A 24,145-nucleotide genomic window follows, 5' to 3' on the forward strand; every position below is an offset into this window, starting at 1 on the left:
GTCCATTGCGGGGGGGGGGGGGGGTGGGGTGCAGGTGAGACGGGTGCCATGGGGGCCAGAGTACCAGGAAACCAAGAAAGAAAGTCGTTGACCTGTGTTTATGTGTGCCCCACAGGTGCTTCTCATGCACCTGGCCCAGAGGTGAGTCAGAAATGTAGCTCACCTGCCCTTGAAGCGCAGACCTACCCCGTCATTGTGGCGCGTGTTCCTAATTTTCTTGACAACCTTTAGTGGTAGGTCCTCTGACTTTTATATAAGTAACTAAATAGGAAGCTGTTGCCCCAAAAGTGTGGGGTTGCCGGAGCTTTTCAGAAGGAAGAGGGAAGCTGTGTTATTCCTGGAGGCAAAATGACACGCCCTCACTCCAGAAAGAAAGGGAAATAGGAAGTCCCTAGCTACCCCGACACGAGAGAACACTCCGCTCTTACTGGGGAAAGGTAGGCAATGCCAACGTGAAGATTTCTAGTCTTTTTAAAAATCTTCCATTGCTGGGCATGGCTGCTGGTAATTGGCAAAGTTTGTGTTTTCTGGGGCACCTGTATACTCCGGCATAAGGAAAACAGTAACATAGCACCATGAAGAGAGACATTAGGGCGTGGCGCCGACTGGGGCAAACCAAGGCACCCTTGTCCAGCCTTCAGCAGTATTTCCTGGGCTTCTTGGTTTTCAAGAAAAGCTGAGGATGTCTCATTTTGAAGCTATTAATGTCTAGCGCTGGCAAGACAGCTTAGAAAGTAAAAGCATTTCTGAAACAAACCCAGACAACGTACCCACAGTGGAAGGTGTGAAGCAACCCTGTCCCAAAAGTTGTTTCCTTTGGCTTCCTATGCTGGCCTGTGACGCTCACAGATACCAGGGTGTGTGTGTGCTTCCTCATGCTGGCCTGTGATGCTCACAGATACCAGGGTATCTCAAGTGTGCACGGGTGCAGCACCAAAATCACATGCAACAACAACAAAAGCTAAATGTTAGCAATTAAACTTTGGAAACTGGGCTGGTGAGATGGCTCAGCGGGTAAGAGCACCTGACTGCTCTTCCAAAGGTGCTTAGTTCAAGTCCCAGCAACCACATGGTGGCTCACAACCATCCGTAACAAGATCTGACTCCCTCTTCTGGTGTGTCTGAAGACAGCTACAGTGTACTTACATATAATAAGTAAATAAATCTTAAAAAAAAAAAAACTTTGGAAACTACTTAAGTGAACCCAGGACCAATAGAACATGTAGATAGATCTAATTTTGCCCAGTGGCTGCCAGGTTGTGAGTTCTGCTTTGTAAGATGTGAAATGAAAACCACCCACAGTAATTGCACATATGTGGGACCCTGGGAAAAGCTGTATTAGCCCTATCTATCTTTCAGACAAACTTGATGCTCTTCTGATGATTTTGCTTCTTAGAACAGGGTGTCTTGGCCAGGCTGTGGTGGCCCACGCCTTTAATCCCAGCACTTGGGAGGCAGAGGCAGGTGGATTTCTGAGTTCGAGGCCAGCCTGGTCTACACAGAAAAACAAACCAACCAAAAAACCGAAAACCAGGGTCTCATGTAGCCTGGGCTAGCCTTGAACTCCTGATACTTCTTTCTCTCTCTGGTGTGCACCATGACCCATAGCCTTAATATGATTTTGAATACATTCTAAACATTTTGATAGTGTCTTTTATATTTCATAATTCTCAAGAGAAAGGCAGGTCAGCTATTTTTTGTTGTTGGTGGTGATTTTTCAAGATAAGGTTCTCTGTGTAGCCCTGGCTGTCTTGGAACTCGATCTGTAGACCAGGTTGGCCTCGAACTCTGAGATACACCTGCCTCTGCCTCCCGAGTGCTGGGATTAAAGATGTGCGCTGCCTCCACTGCCACCGCTATCATTCTGCTGCTGTTAATTTCAAAGTCAGATCTCTATCGTCCCATATTAAAAAGCAGGCAGCAGTTGCATTTAAGCCCCAGTCTTTAGGGCCTTATTTATAGTTTAGTTCTAATTGCCATCATGTTTTTATGTGTGGTGCAATTCTGAGGTTAGGCCAGGGTGTTATTAGGGGAATTTATTTGGGTGCCCTCGTACTGTGTTTTGCCATCTTCCTTTCTCTGCAGTCTGGGACAGGGTCTTCTGGAGGAATGCTCTAGGAGGTGGCAAAAGGCTCTTCTATTGTTGAGACACCAGGTATCCCCACAGTGTTTGGCCACCCTTGTCATATCACCACATTTCTAGACCCAAGGGGGAAAGTTGGCCAAAGGAGAGCCAGCTGTAAGCAGTTGATTCGGTTCCGGTTTTAGAACTTGGGGGCAAAGAAAGGCTGAACTCACCCAGCGTGTTCCCTCAGCGACTCAAGACAGGCTGAGCTTGAGTTGTTCCAGACACACGGCTGTGGCTGAGATTCTGGCTCTTTAGCCGAGGGGATTCTGTAATCTCCCTGCTGATCAGATGGTCCTTTGTATGTCTTCCTTGCAGAAATTCAAACCAGCTTTCTTTTGTCTGCAGCATAGAGGAGAAAGAACAGCTGGTCACCTTCCCAGCAGTGAGGTCATCCCCTGGTGTGTTTTTCTCCCCCAGTAGTAAATAATTCCACCCACTTAAGGACTTTCACAGCTCTTGTGCTCTGGGGGCTTCTCAGCCTCACACTCGGTTTTGTTATCCGAATGACACCCATGCCTTGTTCACATGGGTGTCGCCTGACAAACCATGCTCCAGTTAGGATTACAGGAAGATTTGTGTGGGCTGGCTGCTCTCACCACATAAAAATATCACGGCGCGTACGCTCAATCAGAACACCGCCAGTTGCTTCCTTGGTGGCAGTCCTTGTCTTGTGCTTTATTCTCTCCTGCAGGTGAGCATCTGGGGCTTGTGTCTGGTGTCGTCTTCAAGGCCAGCGCCTGCCTACCTGCTGAGCGGCAGCTATCCCACACACGTCAACCTGGGGTTCTATTTTTACCTCTCTCTAGACTTGCCCTGTATTTTGTGAATCATATTGTTGTTTAAATGGCACACACTTCACCAGAACCTCTGGCAAGTTGAGGCCAGAGATTGCCAAGGGCCACCTCCTACTGGCTGTTGGGGACTAATTTCCAAACACCTTTGAATGCCTCAGGGAGGGCCTCTGGAGAATTTCGGCCAGTAGTCTTCTTTCCTGCCTCTTGGTTCATCCTTGATACTCACCGGGGACCCCAGATACCTCTAGGGTCTCTCCCTCTTCCTCTAGGGCTGGATCTCTTAGTTAAGCAGGCATAATGTTTGATGCAATCAAGAGCCAGACAGAAGCGATCACCTGACTGGATAGCTAATATTTATTTCACATGGACTCTGGCCGGAAGAGAAGGAAGAGTATTGGCCCTGTGTGGCTACCACTGGATTATATTCAATGTGTTCGTGTGTGTGTGTGTGTGTGTGTGTGTGTGTGTGTTTTAAATCCATCTTTCTCTCAAAGAAGCATATCAAGTTTGAACAGAAGCAAAAACTTCTGTACAAACTCAAGTGGTCATTTTAAGAGTAGCTTCGGTTTTCCTGATCTGTTTAAAAACAAAAGTGTTTTTTTACTGTGGAAGCTTTCATGTTAAGGAGGAGGGCCTCAGGCGTGGGGAGGACTGGTGCCCTTGTTCTGTTTTATGTCTAAGTTTGTCCTTTCTGGGGCTTTTGGCAGAATGGTAAGCACTGACAACCTATAGCACTGTGCCATATTTTTACATTGGAGATATTGGTGGTATATTGTGGTATATTTGACTGTACAAACGTTGTAAATAGATGATAGTAAGTCATGGCTGACATTTGTAAGATGCTTTTGTACCTTAGAATTTTCTACATCAAATAAAATGTTTTCTTGTAAGCCTGCAGTGGCTCCTTATTTTCGAATATCTGTCCTGTTTCCTCCCTAGCTCCTGGCTGTCGGCAGAGGAGTCTGCCTCAGGCTGAGAGGGTAGGTAAGGAGGGCTTGCATCTGTGTCTTGCTCTTGGAACTCATCACGTCCCACCAGCTCTGCTGCCGGTATTGTGACCCTGTGATTAGGGGACCCTAGTGCCCACTTTCTATAGAATGGACCCAAAGTCCTGCTTTAGGGGTTGGTGGCTTCAGCTGAGCTCCTGTTGTGGGTAAAGTGCACCTGAAAGTGACAGGTATCCAGAAGAGGGCAATGGCTGATGATAGCAAGGACACGGGCTATAAGCCTCCAGCCATTACCTAAAAAGGAGATGGTCAAAATTTGGGGTCTTGGTAATGTCAAAAATTGGCAGAGCCCATCTCACAGCTCAGGGTTAGCCAGCCAGGTAAATGTAGACATGAAGTTGAGAAAGACTGAACGCTTCTTCCTGAAGTGAAGGAAGAAGCAGTCAGCAGCTGGTTCCTGGAAGGTGTTTGTGTCTGTTGTTACCTCCACAAGACACAGGAAGGAGCCTCCGAGAATCCTCAGTGTTGGTGCCTGGGCCAAGGGATTGAGACACCATCACATCTAGTTCATAAGTCAGAGCATTCTCATTATTAAAGGGTAGAAAGAACCTTCAGTAGTAATCTGAGTGACTGTTCTTTCCTGAAGGTGTGCATTAGGAGTAAATCTTACTCTCCTGGTCATCGTTTCTAGACTTCTGCTGTGAGGTCCCGATGGACAAATGGCTACCCTCACCCCAGGCATTAACAAAAGCAGGAGTGTATGGAGATCAGAGAAAGCTGTGAATGAGTGTGTAAGCAGTGGACAGGGCCCTGAGGTAACATGTATTGTTGGAATGAGTATGCCAAAGGTGCAATGGCCTCAGACCCATGGGAACAGTAAAGCCTTCCACTGGTTTGCATGGGGATGCTGGCTATACAGAAATGTGGTTTGGAAGTGGCTTCTTCCTGGGTTGTTTACAGCCTGCCACAGCACCCCTGGAGAGAGAGAGAGAGAATATGAATCTCCTACAGAGACTAAACCTTTTTATTCAGCTCTACATAGTATACCAACTCCTGTTGAGTTGTACTCAATAAACCTGCCTCCCATATTCAGATATATAATAAGCATGGTTTCCTGAGTGCCCAGCCTACCTGATCCCAGCTCTTCTTTTCTTTTCTTTTCTTTTCTTTTCTTTTCTTTTCTTTTCTTTTCTTTTCTTTTCTTTCTTTCTTTCTTTCTTTCTTTCTTTCTTTCTTTCTTTCGATTTATTATTTTATTTTATTAGTGCATTGTAGCTGTCTTTACACACACCAGAAGATGGCACTGGATCCCATTACAGATGGTTGTGAGCCACCATGTAGTTGCTGGGAATTGAACTCAGGACCTCTGGAAGAGCAGCCAGTGCTCTTAACCACTGAGCCATCCTTCCAGCCTCCCAGCTTTTTCTATATGTGTGTCTCGGTTCTTCATTGCCTATCACCCCAGGTAGGTTGGTTCCTAAGCTGTTCAGGTCTTGGAAGGAAGAATTAGCAGTACTCCAGGATGAGATGGCCCTGTGCCATCTTTGCCACTTTTGTGGCACATGCCAGGAAGTGGCTAGGTATTGGCATCCTGCCAAACTGAGGCTGGGCCAAGAGGAACTTGGAGTCCAGGAAGGTAGGGGCATGCCTAGCCTTGAATGCAAGTGTAGGCAAGTTCTGCCTTTGGTTTTAACTCCTGAGGGTCAAGGCGCGTAAATATCCTCTGCACTGGGTGAAGTTGCAAGTTAGTGATGAGGTTTTGTTATTAGCATTGGGAGTGTTGTGATTAAGGCTTTGGCCTTTGGCTGGCTGAGCTCAGAGCTCAATCTGCTGGCGTCTTTTTGATTCTAGGTAGGTGGCTTGCCTTGTTTAGGCTTTAGTTTCCCTATCTGTAAAGCCAAGCAAGGCTGTTTTGTGGTTTGAATGTAAGTGATTCTGGACATTTAACATGACACATAGTGTCTCTGGACGTGTGATCACCAGGGGGCAGGGCAGGTGTGGTAAAGTGAGGTTTTCTTCCAAAGCCTTCCTCAGCCATGGCCTGGCCTATAACTAAAGCAGAGCCTCATGGATGTCTCAGTGTAGAAGGACAGCTAGAGGTGTCCCTTGGGGGAGATGGGCACTTGATTAGATAAAACTCCTTATTTGAAACCAGTGGTGTTGGAGTGAATACCAAAGTTCTTACATAGCCCTGTGCTATGTAAGGGGAATAGACCATTCTCTCTCTTCCTACTCCACAGTTCGTTCGTTCGTTCCTTCCTTCCTTCCTTCCTTCCTTCCTTCCTCTTTCTTAATTTCTTTCTTCTTCCCTTTTTTTTTTGTTTGTTTGTTTTTTTTGGTTTTTGGTTTTTTTGTTGTTGTTTTGAGACAGGAGTTACTTTGTGTAATAGCCCTGGCTGGCCTGAACTCTTTGTAGACCAGGCTGACCTCAGACTCTCAGAGAACCCCTGCCTCTGCCTCCGCAGTGCTGGGATCAAAGCCACCACATCTGGCTACTTACTTTCTAGTTTCATGTAGCCATGCCTAGGGCCTTGTATATGCTGTTTCTCTGTCTGAAACACCTTTTGCTTGTACCCCACCCTTGCGGTGATTACTGCCCATCAATCTAGACCCAACACGTATCTTTAGGTATACTCAGCTTGTGTGAGCATAAGATGGATCCTTGCGCTTCTGGAATGTTCTGTGTGGGCTGGACTGATATTCTGCTGCTTTAACCAGCTTGTGACCCCTGGCCTATTGGGGCAAGTGCCCTCGTCTTGGTTTCAGTATCAGCAGAGGGTAAAGATGTACCTGATTCATGGGCCCAGAAGAATAAAACACTCAGAGGGGGTTGCTCAGCATGTAGCAGGTGCCCAGAAACGTTTTTCTTATGTGAACAGGTACTGACTTGTAAACAAAACAAGGTTTCCTTGGGAAGAAAACTATCTTTACACATTGCAGTCTGGTTCCAGCCAGCTCCTAGGATTCCCTGTCTTCAGAACCATGTGGATGTTCCTATTTCCTTGTGAATGGCTGATTCTGTCCTGGCTTTTCTCTGGGGGTAGTGTTCTGCATATTGGACAAAGTTTCCAAGAGACATAGGGTTGATGTATCACATGGGCTCTATCCAAGTCACCCAGGTGTTGGATTCCGATTGCTGTGACCAGCTCATCGCCCTCCCAACAGGCTCTGGAATTTACATGTCGTTCAGCCTTCAGGATGAGAGTCAAACCCAGGTGTTTCCTATGTACAGCTTTGGCAAACTGCTCTCTGCTCATTCATTATGTTCCTTGTGTTTCCCCTAACCCAGGTGAGCAGAAAGGATTTACTTGCATAGAAGTCTTCCATAGCTACTTTCAGATATTGCTTTGACTTGAACAGTAAAACCAAGACTTTATGCCTTTTGCAGGCAATGCCATTCCCCAGATGAGAATCATTCATACTGTGTTATTACATCATCAGGCTGTACCATGATTCTCAGATGTTGCAAACAAGGGTGGGTATTATCTGTGCAGGTTATAGCTACAGGCAAAAGGTTTAGTATCTTTTCCTAGGAATTCCATTTTTAGGGTCGTGTGTGTGTGTGTGTGTGTGTGTGTATGAGGTGCAGTCTCTTGTATTTAATATATAGCTCAGGAGGTCTTGAACTCCTGTTCCTCCAAGTGCTGGAATACAGGTGTGAGCCAACACCTGTGCTCGTGGGTCTGTCTCACTTTAGGGCTTTAGGGCAAAGTAACCAGAAATATGGGTCGTCAAGGTTTATTCTGCAAAGGTTCTCATCACCAAACATTATCATGACACTGAGACATAAGGAACAAAGCCACAGCTGGATCCAGTATTAAAGGGCACATTCACAGAGCAGGCTAAGAGTCAAGGTGCAGGGGAATGGTCTGCTTGGACTGAAGATGCAGCTCAGAAGAACAGCATTTGCCTGGTAAACACACAGGCCAGGGGGTTTATCCTGGGTATAGACACCAACAAAAGGATTCATGTCAAGGAAAATACTGGCAAGTATGGTAAATGAAAACTGCACACACTAACACCTCTGGGGGTAGGATTGTAGCAGGTCTTTGTATATAGCCCTGTCTGTCTTGGAATTTGTTATGTAGACCAGACTGGCCTGGAATTTAGAGATCCTCCTGCCTCTGCCTCCCAAGTGCTGGGATTAAAGGCATGGACCACCATGCCCAGCTTCTCTGCCAGTTTCTAAAGACTAGATAGTCTTAACATATTTTCTGCTTGTTCCCTGTCCCACTCCAATGAGAACCAAGTCCTATCTTCCTACCCCCTAACTCCCTGCCCATCCTCAGGGCCTAACAGGACATGAGGGGACACTGTATTATAAACTAAACTCATGGGAGCCAGGCCTGATGGCACAGGACTGTAATCCCTACACTCAAGAGTCTAAAGTAAAAAAAAAAAAAAAAAAAAAAAAAAGCTGGGCATGGTGGCGCACACCTTTAATTCCAGCACTCAGGAGGCAGAGGCAGGCGGATTTCTGAATTCGAGGCCAGCCTGGTCTACAAAGTGAGTGCCAGGACAGCCAGGGCTATCTATACAGAGAAACCTTGTCTCAAAAAAAAAAAAAAAAAAAAGAAAAGAAAAAAGAAAAAAAAACCCCAAGAATCTAAAGTAGGAAAATTATGAGTCCTTTAAAAAAATCTAAGGACTGCCCGAGTAACTTATTGAGACCTGGTCTCAAAAGAAAAGAAAGCACTTAGCACATCTAAGGCCCTGAACTCAGTCCCCAGCAGTGTAAACTCTTGTGGGGTGATCTTACCTGTTATTCCTACTCATGACACTTGCAGGTGCGTCTCACTTTCTGGATATCCTGACATAGGAAACCAGGGCTTTGCCTTTAGTAATAATAAGAAGGCACACTTCCTCTCATCCTGTACACTTACCACTCTGTTCACACTCCACTCAACAGTTAGCTTTGTGCCTCCAAGTCACATACTACTGTGTGAGCATTTCTGTGGGCGAGGTCTGCTGCCTCAACTTGGCATGAAGCGTTCTCTGCCTTGTTGTCTCAGTGCCTGTCCACTGCGTGGACCTCCAGCCCTGTAGCCCATGCTCTCCAGCTTCCCCATGCCATGTCAGGGCCCAGTCCAGTACAGAAGGCCATCGGCTGTCTTCACCAACACCACCTCTTCAGTGTCTTTTGCCACATCTTAGGCCCTACCTGCCTGTTAAGGGTCTGTCTCACTTATCAGTTCAGTGAGATCCCAGAAGGAATCGGCTTTGGTGACAGTTACCACAGTTCTCCAGAGCCTGGTCCAGTGCAAGATGTGTAGAAGACATTAAAAAAAAAAAATAATAAATAAATCTATTTTTTTTTTAGACAGATCTAGCTGAGCCTGACTTCCAACTCTTTAAGTGTTAAATTGAACACAAAGGGAAGACAATTTTGACAGGGCTGTATGGGGAGACCGTCAGGTGTGGAAGGGTAAGCTGGAAATCTGCTGGGCCTTCAATAAATAGAAGCCCCTTAGTTAATTCTTTTAATTTAAAAAAAACACCCTTTTTATTTATGAGTGTGTGTCTGTATGCGAGTCACTTGCATGCAAGTAATTGAGATCCAAAGAGGACATCAGATCTCTTTTCCTAGAACTTGAGTTTCATACAGGTGTCTATAATCCACAGACGGTGTGTGTGTGTGTGTGTGTGTGTGTGTGTGTACCACAGCCCAGTTGCAAGAGTCGCCGAGCCATCTCTCTAGCCCTACTTAATACTGCTTGAACTGCGGTGGGGATTTCCCACCACTCGAAGTGGGAAGGAAAAGTCGGGGCCTGGGGATTGGATGTGGACATTTCCCCTGGCAATACTGTCGAGGGTGTGTGTTTCCTGAACATCACTGGGTCTCTCTGGTCACGGAGACTTCTTGAAGCCAGAGTGGAATGAAGATGCTTTGTGTCTAGTCCCAAAGATGAGCTGCAGGCCAATGAGAGATCACCCAATGCTTGCAGCAGCAAAGGTTTTGTTGTTGTTTTTGTTTGTTTTGTTTTGTTTTTTAGGAAAGTCCATCTGGGTGGGAGACAATTCTGAACACTTCTTTCTGGCCAGAGGACCTGGACAGAAAGATCTGGGCCCCAGGGATGCTAGCAGGCAAGGTGGCTCCTACTCCAGGAGCTCGCCCTGTCATTTTTTCCTGTGGGGGTGGCAGTTAGTGCTCAGGCAGGGATCACTAGGAACTCTCAAAGCACTGATCTTGTGTCTTTTTTTTTTTTTAAAGATTTATTTATTTTGTGTATATGATGGATACACTGTAGCTGTACAGATGCTTGTGAGCCATCATGTGGTTTCTGGGCATTGAATTCAGGACCTCTGTTCGCACAGGTTGGCCCCACTGGCTCTGGTCCAAAGATTTATTTTCTATTATAATAAGTTCACTGCAGCTGTCTTCAGACACCCAGAAGAGGGCGTCAGATCTCATTGCAGATGGTTGTGAGCCACCATGTGGTTGCTGGGATTTGAACTCGGGACCTTCGGAAGAGCAGTCCAACTGCTTGAACCATCTCTCCAAAGCAGCCTTTGGTATCTTGGCACCTTGGCTGCGGTTCCTCCTCTATATTCAAGGGATCCAACTGCCATCTCTGTACATGATGGCTGGTTTCATCCAGGCTTCAGGGTCTACATGTTAGGAAGTGGAATCCATAGAAATGTACACATCCTGGGCTGCTGAGAATGTTAATTTCTATCAAGCACCTAAAACGGCATGGGCCAGGTGACATGTAGAAGCAACCAGTGAGTTTTTTTATTTTATTTTATTTTATTTTTTTATTTTTTTTTGTTTTTTTGAGACAGGGTTTCTCTGTATAGCTGGCTGTCCTGGAACTCAGTTTGTAGACCAGGCTGGCCTCGAACTCAGAAATCCGCCTGCCTCTGCCTCCCGAGTGCTGGGATTAAAGGCGTGCGCCACCTCGCCCGGCTTTATTTTATTTTTTTATTTCCAGCCCCAGGGTTTACACTTTCACAACAGCCCAGAAACTACCGTTTTGTCCACAGCATTCATTAGTCCCGATTTTATGAAGTCCTGAGATTGTATTCATTCAGCAAATAGCTTTATTTCGATTCATATGTTTATTTCTGTGTGGGTGACCCAGGCTACTGATAGCCCTACCCTTATTGTGCTCCGCACTTACCTACAAACCATCGATTACTGACAATCTGGTGGGCCCAAGCTATCTTCATTTTCACCTTCAGACAGGAAAGGAGTTAGTTGGACAAGGCCTGACGTGCCCAAGATTAAACCTAGTGGCGGGGGTGGAGGCTTCATGCACAGGCTTGGGTTCTTGCTCTCCAGGGCAAGCTCTGCCACTTCGGTATGAGTTTTGCCCTCCTCCTGTCGTGCTATAGTCTAGAGCCGCCGCCAGAAAGAGAGAGCCGGAGGTGGGCTGTGCACCCTTTCTGTGCTCTAGTGAACTCTCCAATTGGGTCTTCTTTGGGTGTCAGATTTCTTCCCAAATGTCCCCCTCCCAGGCCCTTCTTAGTTTACCAGGACCCTCGGACCAGGCGTGGGACGCGCGGGGACTGAGCTTTGCCTGCAAGTCTCCAAGAGTCTAGGTCAGTCCTCCGCCTACAGCCAGGCCAGTCCTGCGTGGGGTCCCCGGGCCCGCCTCCCGCCCACGTGGCCCGCCCGTCCTCCAAGGCTCCGGCCCCGCCCCGCCCCGGGGAGCCGTCCCCGCAGTCACCGCTGCGGCCCTGAGCTTCAACCCAGCAGGGCAGAGCCAGCGGGACGCGGAGGTAAGTGCAACTGGAACATCGTGTCGTGTGACCCTCCTTTTCACCCGCCGCCCCCACCAGAGTTGGGTCTCCATAGCCACTCTGGGGCGCGTTGGGTAGATAGTGTCACCGCCTGCTTCTGCCTGCCTCCGCTCCTGCCGGGGACCCCCAACTTCGGTCCCGGATAGATACTGGGAGAAAGTTCCCGGAGCCACTTCCGGGAGGGAGGCGCCACCTGTCTGGGGCGCGCCCTGTCGCTGGACTTCTCCAAGTCAGTGTCTCTGGCCACTTGGCAGGAACCCGGGTACCACCACCATCAGCCAGGATCCTTACGCCCGAGACCGCATCTGAGACCGCGTCTTTTAAACTGAGCAGTGGGCAGTTCTGAGATGGGAGGCGCCCACCCAAAGGCTTAAGGTGATCGGGAATGCCTTGTAGCCAGAAGCTAGAGAGCATTTTTTCTGAGGGTGGAAATGATTGGAGCCGGGTTTGAATCCCGGTTCCCTAGGGCTTTGCATGGTGGACAGCAGCGGCTTATCCTGGCTGGAAGGGTGCGGGAACAGAGCGGCTTGTTCCTGGAGGACTTGGCTTACTCGGTTTATTGCTTGAACCAGGCTTGCTTCCAGAACCTAGCAAGGACGTGAATAGAAGTTGTCCGGAATGCACCAGTGGAAACTGGAAGCATTTCTTGCACTACACAGGTGTATACCTTGTTCCTTAGAGGAAGAGGATTTTGCTGTGGTTATCTTGGCTGTGACATAGTTACATTGCACATCTGTGCTGCCGTATCCTCATCTGTAAGAGAGATGTGATACTAGCACAAAGCTTTAAAGGTTTCATAAGGTTATATGACCACCATACTGATTGGCTCCAGGTGAATTCTCTCTGTGTTGTGTTCTGGTTGTGGCCGACGACATCAGTGTCATAGTGGGCTCGAATCTTTAGCTTCCCAGTAAGGTGATATGCAAGTCCATGTCTCTTCCTCTTCTGCTTGGGATCTGATCTTACCTATCTAGCACCATGATGATGCTCTGTTCAGATTAGGAAACTTGGCTTTGTAAGAATGTCTCCTGTAGTTAACCAGCTTGTGCAAAGTGTATCCGAGAATGTGGGTTTAGACATAACCTTTGCCAAGAATATTGCTGGGAATGGGGTCTTGGATGCTCTGGAAACTTGGGTGTGCCTTTGGGAGTCAGAATGGATGAGATTTCTCTGGAATCCCTCCTAGCATTGGGGCCACAATCAGCTGACATCAGTGTCTCTTTCCGGGTCCGGGAGTCTGCTCTGGTCTGGCTCTCAGCCATCCTTTCAGCTAGGGCAGAGTGAAGGTACTCTGCATCGTTGGTGTCTTTCTGGGCTGTACCTGTTCAGTTTCTTTCTTGGACTCTGAAAACAGGAGTGCTGAACCCAGAGGGTCCTGGAATCCTCTGGAAAATGACACTGCAAGAAACCTGTGTGCCACAGAAGTGGAGTCTGAATCACCCGTGGGTAATAACGGGTCCTCACCCCTCTCAGGACAAACCCACACTTAGGGGGAGTGGAGATGGTGCACGTGTGCTGGTTTCTCTGTTTGTTCAAAGCACACATTTCATAGAAGATTCATGTCTACTAGAATATGAGAAACCCAGGCCAAGTGACTATCTAGGCAAAGAGATGATAGCAGGTCCTGGGTTGGGGATCATAACATTTGTGGAGCCTGTAGTATAGGGTACAGCTAGTGGAAATCTGAGTTTGGGGTGTCCAAGCCTCCCAAACGCCGGCATTCCAAGCATGAACCACTGGTCCCCACATTGAGAGTAGTAGTGTTGAAATCCTTTGAAGGCAGGGAACTTACAACCTTCTAATACAGCGGGTTCCACTGTGGGGATGGGGAACCAGAGCTCTGTGCCCCTCTGAGGATACGATGTGGCCTCCAGACCTCTGCTGCTCTTGTTCTTCCTGTCTGTCTCACTTCCTGATTGGCCTGCCTTCCATCCATACCCATCCAAGACAGCTTTCTGCACTTCTTGTTATCCCTGAAGCCCCTGTCCCCAGCCAGAAGTCAGTATGCCCCTGAGTCCTGTGTGAGCATCGGAGAAAGCAAAGCTGAGGAGGTTGGAGCCAGAGGATAAGGAGTTCAAGGCCAGCCTGAACAATCCAAGATAGGCAGTGGGAAAGGGAGCAAAATGAGCCGGGGAAAGAAGCAAAGCAAAGCAAAGCAAAGCAAAGGCATTGCCATAATCTAGAAGCCCTCAAGGGCAAGGGCTGGGTTGCTCAGGACACTGATACTGAATTGGGGTGGGGGTGGACGTGGGGACGAGGGTGGACGTGGGAAGGTTATTTATTTGTCCTTTTTGTTTTTTATTTTTGCATTTCTATTCTTTCTCTGATCTTTTCTGAATTATTCTTGAGTCAGTTTATTCATTGTGGTCTTTATTGTACTGACAAAACCTTGGGCCCTTAATCTTCTTAAACCTTAAGGATTTCTGCAAATAATCTCTGATTTGGATCACTTGGTGTCTATAATCAAAGAGAGGGTAAATGAAGTAGCCGTGTGTGGTTCTGATTCACTAAGGTTTTCTGGGAACACGTGCACAGACAGACAGACAGACAGACAGACACACACACACACAAGACTTGGAAATAGTATTTTGTTTGTTTGAAACAGAGTTTGATATATAGCCAGGCTGGCCTTGAACTATCCATCCTCCTGGCTCAGCATCCACAGTGCTGGGATTATAAGTATATACCAGCAAACCCTGCCAAATGTTCTTGTGTCTGTTTTATTTGAGACAGGGTCTCACTCTGCAGCACAGAGTAGCCCAGACCTCACTGTGAGCCCAGGCTGCTCTCGACTTTATGGTAATCCTCCCAGTTCATCCTCCACATTCTAGGATCACAATCATAAGCTACCATGGCCTGCCAGAGGTTGTCTTGAACTCCACAGGGGCTTGAATCCCATAGCCCAGCTTAATGACTGCATTCCGAGCCATACCATGGAAGACTGGGCATACAGCTCAGTAGAGCATTTACCTAGCATGCACAAAGCTCCAGGTTTAGTCCCCAGCACCACACAGAACAAATGCCTTTAGGAGGAAGGGAGACTATGCTGGACCTGTCTTGGTGCCGAGTTCCTGTTATCCAGGACATGGGCAGTGTTCTTCCCATTGGAGTTGGCAGCCCAATGGCAAAGACAACAGATGCAGAGCTGACAACCATAGTGTGCAGGTGACATGGAAATGACAGTAGGGAAGGGTCCCTGGGTGGGGGCATTGAGGCAGAGCTGGTTTGGTAAGAGAATGTGTCTCTGAGAAGGTACACATGAGTAGAAGCCTAAGTGTGTGAGCCTGTGGATATATGGGCAAAGACCATGCATATGGAGCTCAAGGATAGCCCTTCTTTCTCTTCCTCCAGGGTCTCAAGTAGCCCAGGCTGGCCTCAAACTCCCTATGTAGCTGAATACGTCCTTATATTTCTAATACTCCTGCTTCCACCTTCTAGGCACTGGGATAAGCAGTGTGAACGACCTCACCTGGTTTATATGATGCTGGAGGTTGAGCCCATGGCTTTGTGCATGTTAGGCAAGCACTCTACCACCCAAGCCACATTGCCAGCCAGCCTGTTATCTCTTGAACACAGGGTCAGTCTGGTTGACTTGAGAAGGGGAAGGGAATGAGACAGTATAGGAAGAGGGTCCTCCCCTCATTCTAGCCAATGGCATCGTGTGCTGTGATGCTGGCTGGGAAAGCTGGTACTTCGTTTTTCCAGAGGCTGTCAGCTCTGCTGCCATGCAGAGAGCTGGAGGGCAGCAGGATCCTCCCAGATGATTTATTTGGAAGGCAGCGGGGTCAGAGGAGTAGCTGGTTCTAAAGGTCTCCCGTAGGACTCACTTGAGGGCACAGTCCACTGCTTCTGGTTAAATAGCTGGCACTGGTGTAATACATAATAAAGAGTCATGGGATTTGGGGGATGCCTGGACCTCTGCTCAGCCATCGAACACAGGGCTGGAAGAGCCAGTGCCTTCATTTCTCAAATGTCTCCCAACTTTTCAGAGGCATCCTCACAAGTGTGGTTAAGTTGAAACCAGTATGTCCCAGAAGGACAGGCTGGTGCACATAGCCAGAAATGGAGAAGGACAGAGAAGGTTCACAGCCTCGGAGGGTCACACATCCTTGACGCCTGGCTACCTCCAAGTTCTTCATGGTCTTCCACTGCCTCCCACCCACAGTCACCCTTGCTGAGGTGACAGAAACCTCAGAGATGTTTGCGTGTCCTTTCACTTCACTCAGCCTCCAGAGTGCCACTGCTCCATCTCTGTCTCCTCTCTCTTTTCCCTTTTGGCTAGAAAACAAATACTATCTAGCCCAAGAAATTCTGGCCATCTTCTTATTATGTACCAATGAAAGTTGTAGAATAGAGCGGGGCATGGTGCTGCTCACTCAAAATCTCAACACTTAGGAGGTGGAGGTAGGGGGACCAGGAGTTCCTTGGCTATAGATTGAGTTTGAATCTGAGGCCATCCTGGATTACATAACACCCCATAACAAATATATAAACATTGTAGAATAAAAAAAAAATGAAATTCTTTTTCCACTCATCATTGCTTCCAGAGATAATGTGTGCTTATTTTTATATGCAGGTGGGTGTGCACACACTCACATACCTGTGCCATTCATTGTATGTGTGTGGAGAGCAAAGGACAAGTTGGGGAATGGGTTCCTCCTTCTGCCTGTGAGTCTAGGGGATTGAATTCAGGTCATCAGGCTTGGTAGCAGGTACCTTTACTTGCTAAGCCATCTGTAAAAGCTGTCATACTTGAATCACTTAAATGTATTATTCAGCAATTAATTTTTCTCCATTTAGCTATGTCTAAGAGTGCTTTCTCTATCCACACGCCGGTAAAACTTTACATAAATGCGTGTGGGCATATGTTTACTTTCTCTTAAATATATATGTGGCTGTGTTTGGGGGTGGCAGTGATGCTGAGCACTGGATTCAGGGTCCCTCACATTTTAGGCTTGTGCTCCATGCTTAGCTTCATATTCAGCCCAAGTTACCAGGTCACATGTTAACACCATTTGAAAAGCATATCTGCCATGATGGCTCCATCTCACAGCCCACACCAGGGGACATGAACTTCAGTTTCTCCACATCCTAAAGTCCGTCTTTATGATCACTGCCATCCTGGTGGCTGGCCGATGTTCTTGATGTGGCTTCTTTTGACTTGTGTTTCCCTGATGTCCGATGATGGAGATTAAGAGAGCACCTCTTCATGTGCTCATTGGCCACCTGTGTTGCATCTTTAGAGGAGTATGCCTTTTGCCCATTTAAAGATTTATTTAAAAGAATTATTTATTTATTTTATGTATGTGAGTACACTGTAGCTGTCTTTAGACACATCGGGAGAGGGCATCAGATTCCATTACAGATGGTTGTGAGCCATCCTGTGGTTGCTGGGAATTGAACTCAGGACCTCTGGAAGAGCAGTCAGTGCTCTTAACCTCTGAGCCATCTCTCCAGCTCCCTTATTTATTTTTGTTGTATTTGTGCACATGTATCATGGTGCGTGCTCAGCCGGCAGCTCTGTGAAGCCTCCTCTCTCCTTCCACACTTATGCGGCTTTTGGGAGTCTAACTCAGGTTGCCAGGTGTCTATGTAAGGGTTTTCTTGCTGTGAAGAGACACCATGATCACAGCAATTCTTATAAGGGAAAGCATTTGACTGTTCTGGCGTACGGTTTCCGAGGTTTAGTCCGTGATTGTCATGACGAGGAACATGGCAGTGTGCAGGCAGACACAGTGCCAGAGCAGGAGCTACCAGTTCTAAATCTTGACCCTCAGGCAGCAGGAGGAGACTGGACACCACACTGGGCGTAGCTTGGGCATAGGAAACCTCAAGGCCTGCGACCACCCTGACACACTTCCTCCAAGAAGGCCACACCTCCTAATAGTGCCACTCCTTATGGTCAGGCATTCAGACACTGGAGTCTGAAGGCCATTCCTATTCATACCACCAAACCAGACATACTTATAAGCCATTCTGCTGTCTCTCATTTGCTTAGTTTAAAATTGGGTTGTGTAGCTCTTTGAGTTGAAAGGGTGCTTTTGTATTCTAGGTTCAACCCTCAGCAGGTAAGCACTTTTCTTTTTTTCTTTTTTTAAAGATTTATTTATTTATCATATGTAAGTAGACTGTAGCTGTCTTCAGACACTCCAGAAGAGGGTGTCAGATCTTATTACGGATGGTTGTGAGCCACCATGTGGTTGCTGGGATTTGAACTCAGGACCTTTGGAAGAGCAGTCAGTACTCTTAACCACTGAGCCATCTTGCCAGCCCCAGCACTTTTCAATTTCTTTTAAAAAATATTCTTTCCCTTTCTTGATAGTACCTTTTCAAAGCATAATGTCTTAATCTTGGAGGCATTTATATATTTTTAAAATCTTGCTTCAGCTTTTATTATCATACCTAAGAAACTTTGGCTTATTAAGGCCATACATGTTTATGCCTACATTTTAGTAAAAGAGTTTTATATTTCAGATCTTAGATTTCAGTCTTGGATCCACTGAGTTAACATTTTTTGGTGTGAGGTAGAAATCCAGCCGCTGCTGTAGCTTCTCCTCTTCCTCCTCCTCTTCCTCCTCTTCCTCCTCCTCACCTTCTTCCTTTTCTTCTTCTTCTTCTTCTTCTTTTGGAGACAAGGTCTCTCTATGTAATCTTTGCTGCCTTGGACCCCTCCACATAAACTAGGCTGCTCTTTAACTCACAGAGATCTGCCTGCCTCTGCTTCCCAAGTGCTGAGACCAAAGCTGTAATAGGACCGAAGGCTTAGGCACCAGGTCCCACCAGTTTCATTCCTTTGCATATGGGTATCAGGAGACTGAGTTAGGAAGATCACAAAAGCCCAAGAATTTGTGGTCAGTCAGGGCTGCATAGCAAGTCTTTGTCTTTAAAAACAAAAATTGCCAGCCCTGTGGCACACACCTTTAACCTCAGCACTCAGGAGGCAGAGGCTGGTGCATTTCTGTGAGTTCAAGGTCAGCCTATTTTACATAGTGAGTTCCAGGCTAGCCAGAACCCAGTGTCAAATAAAAACAAATTCTACAGATTATTCTCTGTTGCATTGACTTTATGAGTTTGCTAGCCGGGCGTGGTGGCGCACGCCTTTAATCCCAGCACTCAGGAGGCAGAGGCAGGCGAATTTCTGAGTTCGAGGCCAGCCTGGTCTACAAAGTGAATTCCAGGACAACCAGGGCTACACAGAGAAACCCTGTCTCAAAAAAAACCAAAGACAAACAAACAAACAAAAAGAGAGTTTGCTAAAAAACCTGTTGGCTATAAAAGCAAGCATTTCTACACTCTCAGAGCTGTTCCTTCACCGGTGTGTTTCCTGTGTCAGGGCCGCAGTGCGTGTTCTCTGGGCTGAGGCAGCTTTAGTATGACTTCTCTAACTTTGTCTTTTTTTCAGGCAGTTATTCTGGGCCTCCCATGAGTTTTAGGGTGAGCTTGTTGATGTCTATAAAAAGGCAGCTACAATTTTTTATAAATTATTTTTGTTTATTTATTTATTTTTTTGGTATGTGTCAGTGTCTCCGTGTACCTATGTCACATGAATGTGGGTGGCCAAAGAGATCAGAAGAAGGCCTTAGATCCCCTGGGACTAGTTATGGGCTATTGTGAGGTACCTGATGTAGGTGCTTGGAACCATCCTGGGGTCCTCTGGAAGAGGAAGGAGTAAGCATTCTGGAACTGCTGAGACGTGTTTCTAGCCCACAGCTGAGATTTCAGTAGGAGCTCTGTGGACAGTGTAGGTAGCTTGAGGAGTTTGTCCGTTAACAATATCTAATATGGAACAGGGGTTGCTTTTCCCTGGGGGTGTCTCTCACTCAACTTCTCCAGTCACTAACGGTCCTTTCAGGTCATGCTGATACAAAGGCAGGAATATATGCTGTTACTCTTTGTAACATTGTAACCCAGTGAGGTTAGTGAGAGTCCGAGGCTGCAGACCTTGGACAAGATGTTTCGCTACTGAGTTGGTGAGATGGGAGGTGTCCTGCAACCCCGGCTTCCTTTATGCCTGGGGTGGGGACTATAGGGGGCTGGTATCCTTGTATCGATCCTCCCCTCAGAGAAGGGGTGAGAGCTGGGGGCTCTGTAGCCCTGCAGAAACCAGCTGGAAGTGAGGGCTGCGCAGACCTTATCTGTATGGAGGTAGAGGAAAGCAGCGTTTGTATCATAATTTGAAGAATGAAATAAAAAATCATAAAAGAATAATGTCCCATACTGAATGTTTAGTGTATTTATGCATTCCAGATGTGTTCTGGCAGAAATCAGATTTTAGTCTTAAGGGATTAAAAAAATAAGTGACTACATTCCCATCACTGGAAAGAAACCCCCTTCCCCTTTTTTGGGGAAACTTTGTATTCCAAATGTAAGTAAAAATTTTGGAAACCACAAATGAAACTGAATTTACTCATCCAGCTACAGCTAGGTGCTGTCATTTTAAACAAAAGCATCGCTTGTGTGTGCTGTGTGTGCTTTGAGTTATTTATCATTGCTTTCAAAGGGGCAATTAAAAAAGTCCTAACTGGGTCCGAGATTCTGATTTGTTTCCAAGGGAGATAGGTGCAATAGAAGCTGTTTTTGAAATCTTCTAAAAATCTCAGCTCTCCTGGTTTAGCAGACGCTTCTCACTTAAGCTGTTACACCAGGCAGTTCACGGAGCTTTGGTTTCCACCCTTCAGTGTGAGGGTGAGTGCAGGCGCATGGAAACTTAGGGGAAAAACACAATGATACCATCAGCCCCCAAACCAGGAAGCACGTTCCAGAGCTGAGGTTTGGTGCCTTAACGCTTGCCCAGTCTGGAAGGTTCAGCTAAATGACCTTGGGTAACCTCTGGCTATGACACATCTCCCAAGGGGTGGGGAGGACAGTTTCTCTCCAGCATGACTTTAGTTTTTATAAAAGCCCTTTGCAGCCTTGCATGCTCTAGCGACTTTCTCAATAGATCACTTGTGTTTGGTATGTTTGGGCCAGCATTATGAGTCAGACAATAGTTAGATGACCAGCCATGTTCTTTTGAGGTGAGAGAGCTGGTAAGTGAGTGGGGAGCGTCAATGTAAATAAATGTCAGTAGCTTTATCCCATGGTACCAATAAATGCAGGTAAAGAAAGTTAGCCCATTATCTTTTAGAGTCAGATGCTAATGCTGCTGCCGCCATATTTTATTAAACATTTATTAGGTGGTGGAATGGGATAGCTTTTCACTTTTTTTTTTTTTTTTTTTTTTTTTTACACTGTGGCCTGTCATAGAAATCAGTCTAGACTGAAATCTTCATGTGTATGTGTGCATACACACGTGCACCTAAGGCAAAGGGGCAGCGGGTGATGTCTCCCTCTGTAGTCTCCTATGATAATTCTTTTCTGTACTGGGCTAGATTGTTGTTACCTTTCAATTGTGGTTGATGGCTCCACTGAACTTATTTCACAAATGAATCAAAATGTGATCTTTGAAAAGTGCTATGCTAGGCAGTTGTGGTCCTCATGCCCATTGCGTGGAGCAATTACTCCTATTTCACAGGTGGAGAAACTGAGATCCAGAGAGGTCAGGTGTCCGGGGTTCTAATGCTGCTGAGAGAAGGAGCCAGGAGCTCTGTTTTCCCTTTTAGCTTTTTGAGACAATGTTTTCCTATGTAGCTCAGGCTGGCCTTGAACTTGCACAAGTTATAACTTAGCCTGTTGCCATTGGAGGCCTGTATTCCAATACTTGCTTCTGTTCTTTGATTTGAAACCAGAAAGTCAGAGTCCTATTACAGCTTCATACTATGTGCAAAGCAGGCCGTGGGGATCTGAGCCCCAGAACCAGGAACAACAAAAAAGTTCATGGTCTGAATTCATATCATATACCTTCCTCTGCCTAATGAATTGCTATCTATCGGAAGAGCTAGTCACATTACTAGGAAATTATTATCAGTCACCCGTCTAAGATTGTATGCAAAAACCAAATGCACACTCTATGAAGATCTGAATAAAACTTACACAGATACTGTTTTTCTGGGTTGTCATATTTTGTGGGTTTTTTTTTATCTTGTTCATCTGATGACTTGAAATTTCATGCAAGTTCTGGTTCTTAGAGACGGTTCTGATAGAAATCACATGTTTCCAGTGTCTGTTAGTATCCAGAGAGAAAAGTATTAGTGGGGTATATAATTTATCAGCTATTTATTGAGAAATTTACTTTAAGGAATTGCTTATGTAGTTGTGGAGACCCTATGAGTGCGAAATCTGCAGGGTGGCCAACAGGCTAGGGACCCAGAGAAAAGTTGAAGTCACAGTCCTGCAAGGTCCCCTTTTGTTTGGGTTGGTCAGTCAGTTTCTGTCAATATTGTTATTTCCTTTTTGTTTTTGTTTTACAAGATAGGATTTCTCCATGTAGCCCAGGCCATCCTGGAATTCATTGTGTACAAGGCTGACCTCAAACTTAGAGATCTGCCTGCCTCTGCCTCCCAAGTGCAGGTATTAAAGGAATTCATCACTATGGCCAGCCTGTCAAGGCTTTTAACTGGTTGAATGAGGTCATCTCATACACTGGAGAATAATAAATCTGCTTTACAATAAGTCTTTGTTTTACAGTAGCATGGTCACTTGGTTTAAACAAACTGCTACTCGAAACCAATCATGTCAGAGAGTAGGGTACTGCTTGAAGTTTTTCCTAAGGGACACGAGGCAGTAGGTAGAAACAGGCATGTGTCCGAGATGCACCCCCTTTCTCAGAAACAGTTCTAACCCCCTTTTGATGGCTCATGTAGTCCAGACTGGCCTTGAACCTGCAGTGTAGCTGAGGATGATCTTGAACTCTTGATCTTCCTCTTATCACCACATCCCAAGTGTAGGGATCACAGGCAGAGGACACCACAGCCTGCTTTGTGGCCTCTCATGCAGTTGTGGACACACACACTGTGAAAGGACACTTCGTGAAGACATCTCAGCATTTCGGTCAAAGTCAGACCATTTGTGTGACCACAGTGCCATGGGATTGTAGTGAGACTGAGCCGTCCCTATTGCTGAGAGATGGCACAGCCGTCGTAAAGTCAAAGCATCCATCATACTTCATTCACGCTCATGGTGATGCTCATATAAACCACTCAGCTCCCAGCTCTAGAAACACAACATATGCACAACATATGTGGGATGCCTGAAACCTGACACTGACAATAATAGCTACAATCCTGGCTTATATATTGACTGTATTTTTAATATGTTGTATGTATGTGTGTATGAGTGCATGTTGTGGCATGTATGTAGACGTCAGAGGACAACTGTGGGGAGCTACTTCTATCCATTCTTGGGTTGTAGGAACTGAACTCAAATTCTTAGGCTTGCATGAAAAGCACTTTACATGCCGAGTCATCTCATTGACCCATGTGTTTTTGTTTTTGTTTTTTTTTTTTACTGTTATTTTACCTTTTTTTTTTTAAAGAAAACATTTTAAAGAATTATCTATTTATTTATGTATGTATGTGAGTACACCATCCCTGTCTTCAGACACACCAGAAGAAGGCATCAGATCCCATCACAGATGGTTGTGAGCCACCATGTGGTTGCTGGGAATTGAACTCAGGACCTCTGGAAGAGCAGTCTGTGTTCTTAACCGCTGAACCATCTCTCCAGCCCTCCACTTGCCCCCCTTTTAAGGTTTAGCTATGCACGGTAGCACAGCCCTATAGTCCAAATAGCAAAGAAGTTGAAGCAGGAAGATCGAGCACACAAGCTGTGGATATCTGAGGCTTTCCAGTTGGTAATTTAGCCTGGATAAAGAGTAAAGTCCCAGGTGCCAAGGGGCATCTCTGTAATCCCAGCAACCAGGAGGCGGAGGTGGGAGGATCTTGAGTTTGAGGTTAGTTTGGACCACATCGTGAGATGCAAAAATCCTAGTTCTGGGTATAGCTCAGTGGTAGGGGTCTTGCCTAGTGTGTATGAGGCCCTGAGTTAGATCTCTAGAACCATTCAAGAAAAATTAAAAAATCCTTCTCTCCCTCCCTACATCTCCTCCCAGTTTTTTTTTTTTTCCAGGTTCTTTTCAGTTCTCTAACTTTCTGTCTCACACTCCCGCCTCCCCCAGACAGAGTTTCTAAAACTCAGAGATCCACCCACCTCTGCCTCCCCAATGCCGGGATCAAGAGCCTGTGCCACCGCTGCCCCTCTAAAGATTGATTTATTTATGTATTTTACATATATGGTATTTTGTCTGCATGTACATCTGCACAGCAGAAGACAGCATCAGACAGCTGTGAGCCTCCACGTGGGCGCTGAGAATTGACCTGAGAACTTGTGGAAGAGCAGGGAGCACACTTGTCCATTGAGCCATCTCTCCCGTGCCTTTTATTCTGAAACCAATTATGATGAATGCATATGACATAGCATCTACTATCTTATTTGTATGTAAGTTTGTTTTGCCTGCTTGCTTGTGCAGGTTTGTTTGGGTGTTTCTGTGGAGCCAGAGGTCAGGTGTGTTCCTCAACGGCTTCACACCTAATGTTTTAAAATTGTATTTTATTATTATTTTTGAGGATTTCATACATGAGCACCACCTTTACATC

At 46.3% G+C, this 24,145-nt stretch overlaps 1 protein-coding gene across 2 annotated transcripts in view; it reads left to right on the plus strand.

Annotated features, from left to right (window-relative positions):
• Window positions 1–11,521: 11,521 nt before the first annotated feature.
• Arhgef3 (Rho guanine nucleotide exchange factor 3) overlaps window positions 11,522–24,145 on the plus strand; it is a 289,379-nt gene continuing 276,755 nt past the window's right edge. The window contains exon 1 of one of the 2 annotated variants that reach the window (XM_021181453.3): window positions 11,522–11,591. The gene's annotated coding sequence lies outside the window, so the exon portion shown is untranslated. Of the gene's footprint in view, window positions 11,592–11,655; window positions 11,988–24,145 lie in introns of those variants that run through there. The other variant, XM_029468792.2, reaches the window with a different exon arrangement.

This window comes from Mus caroli, unplaced genomic scaffold (assembly GCF_978045245.1).
Source record: "Mus caroli unplaced genomic scaffold, Mus_caroli_1 scaffold_12, whole genome shotgun sequence".
Classification (NCBI taxonomy): Eukaryota; Metazoa; Chordata; class Mammalia; order Rodentia; family Muridae; genus Mus; species Mus caroli.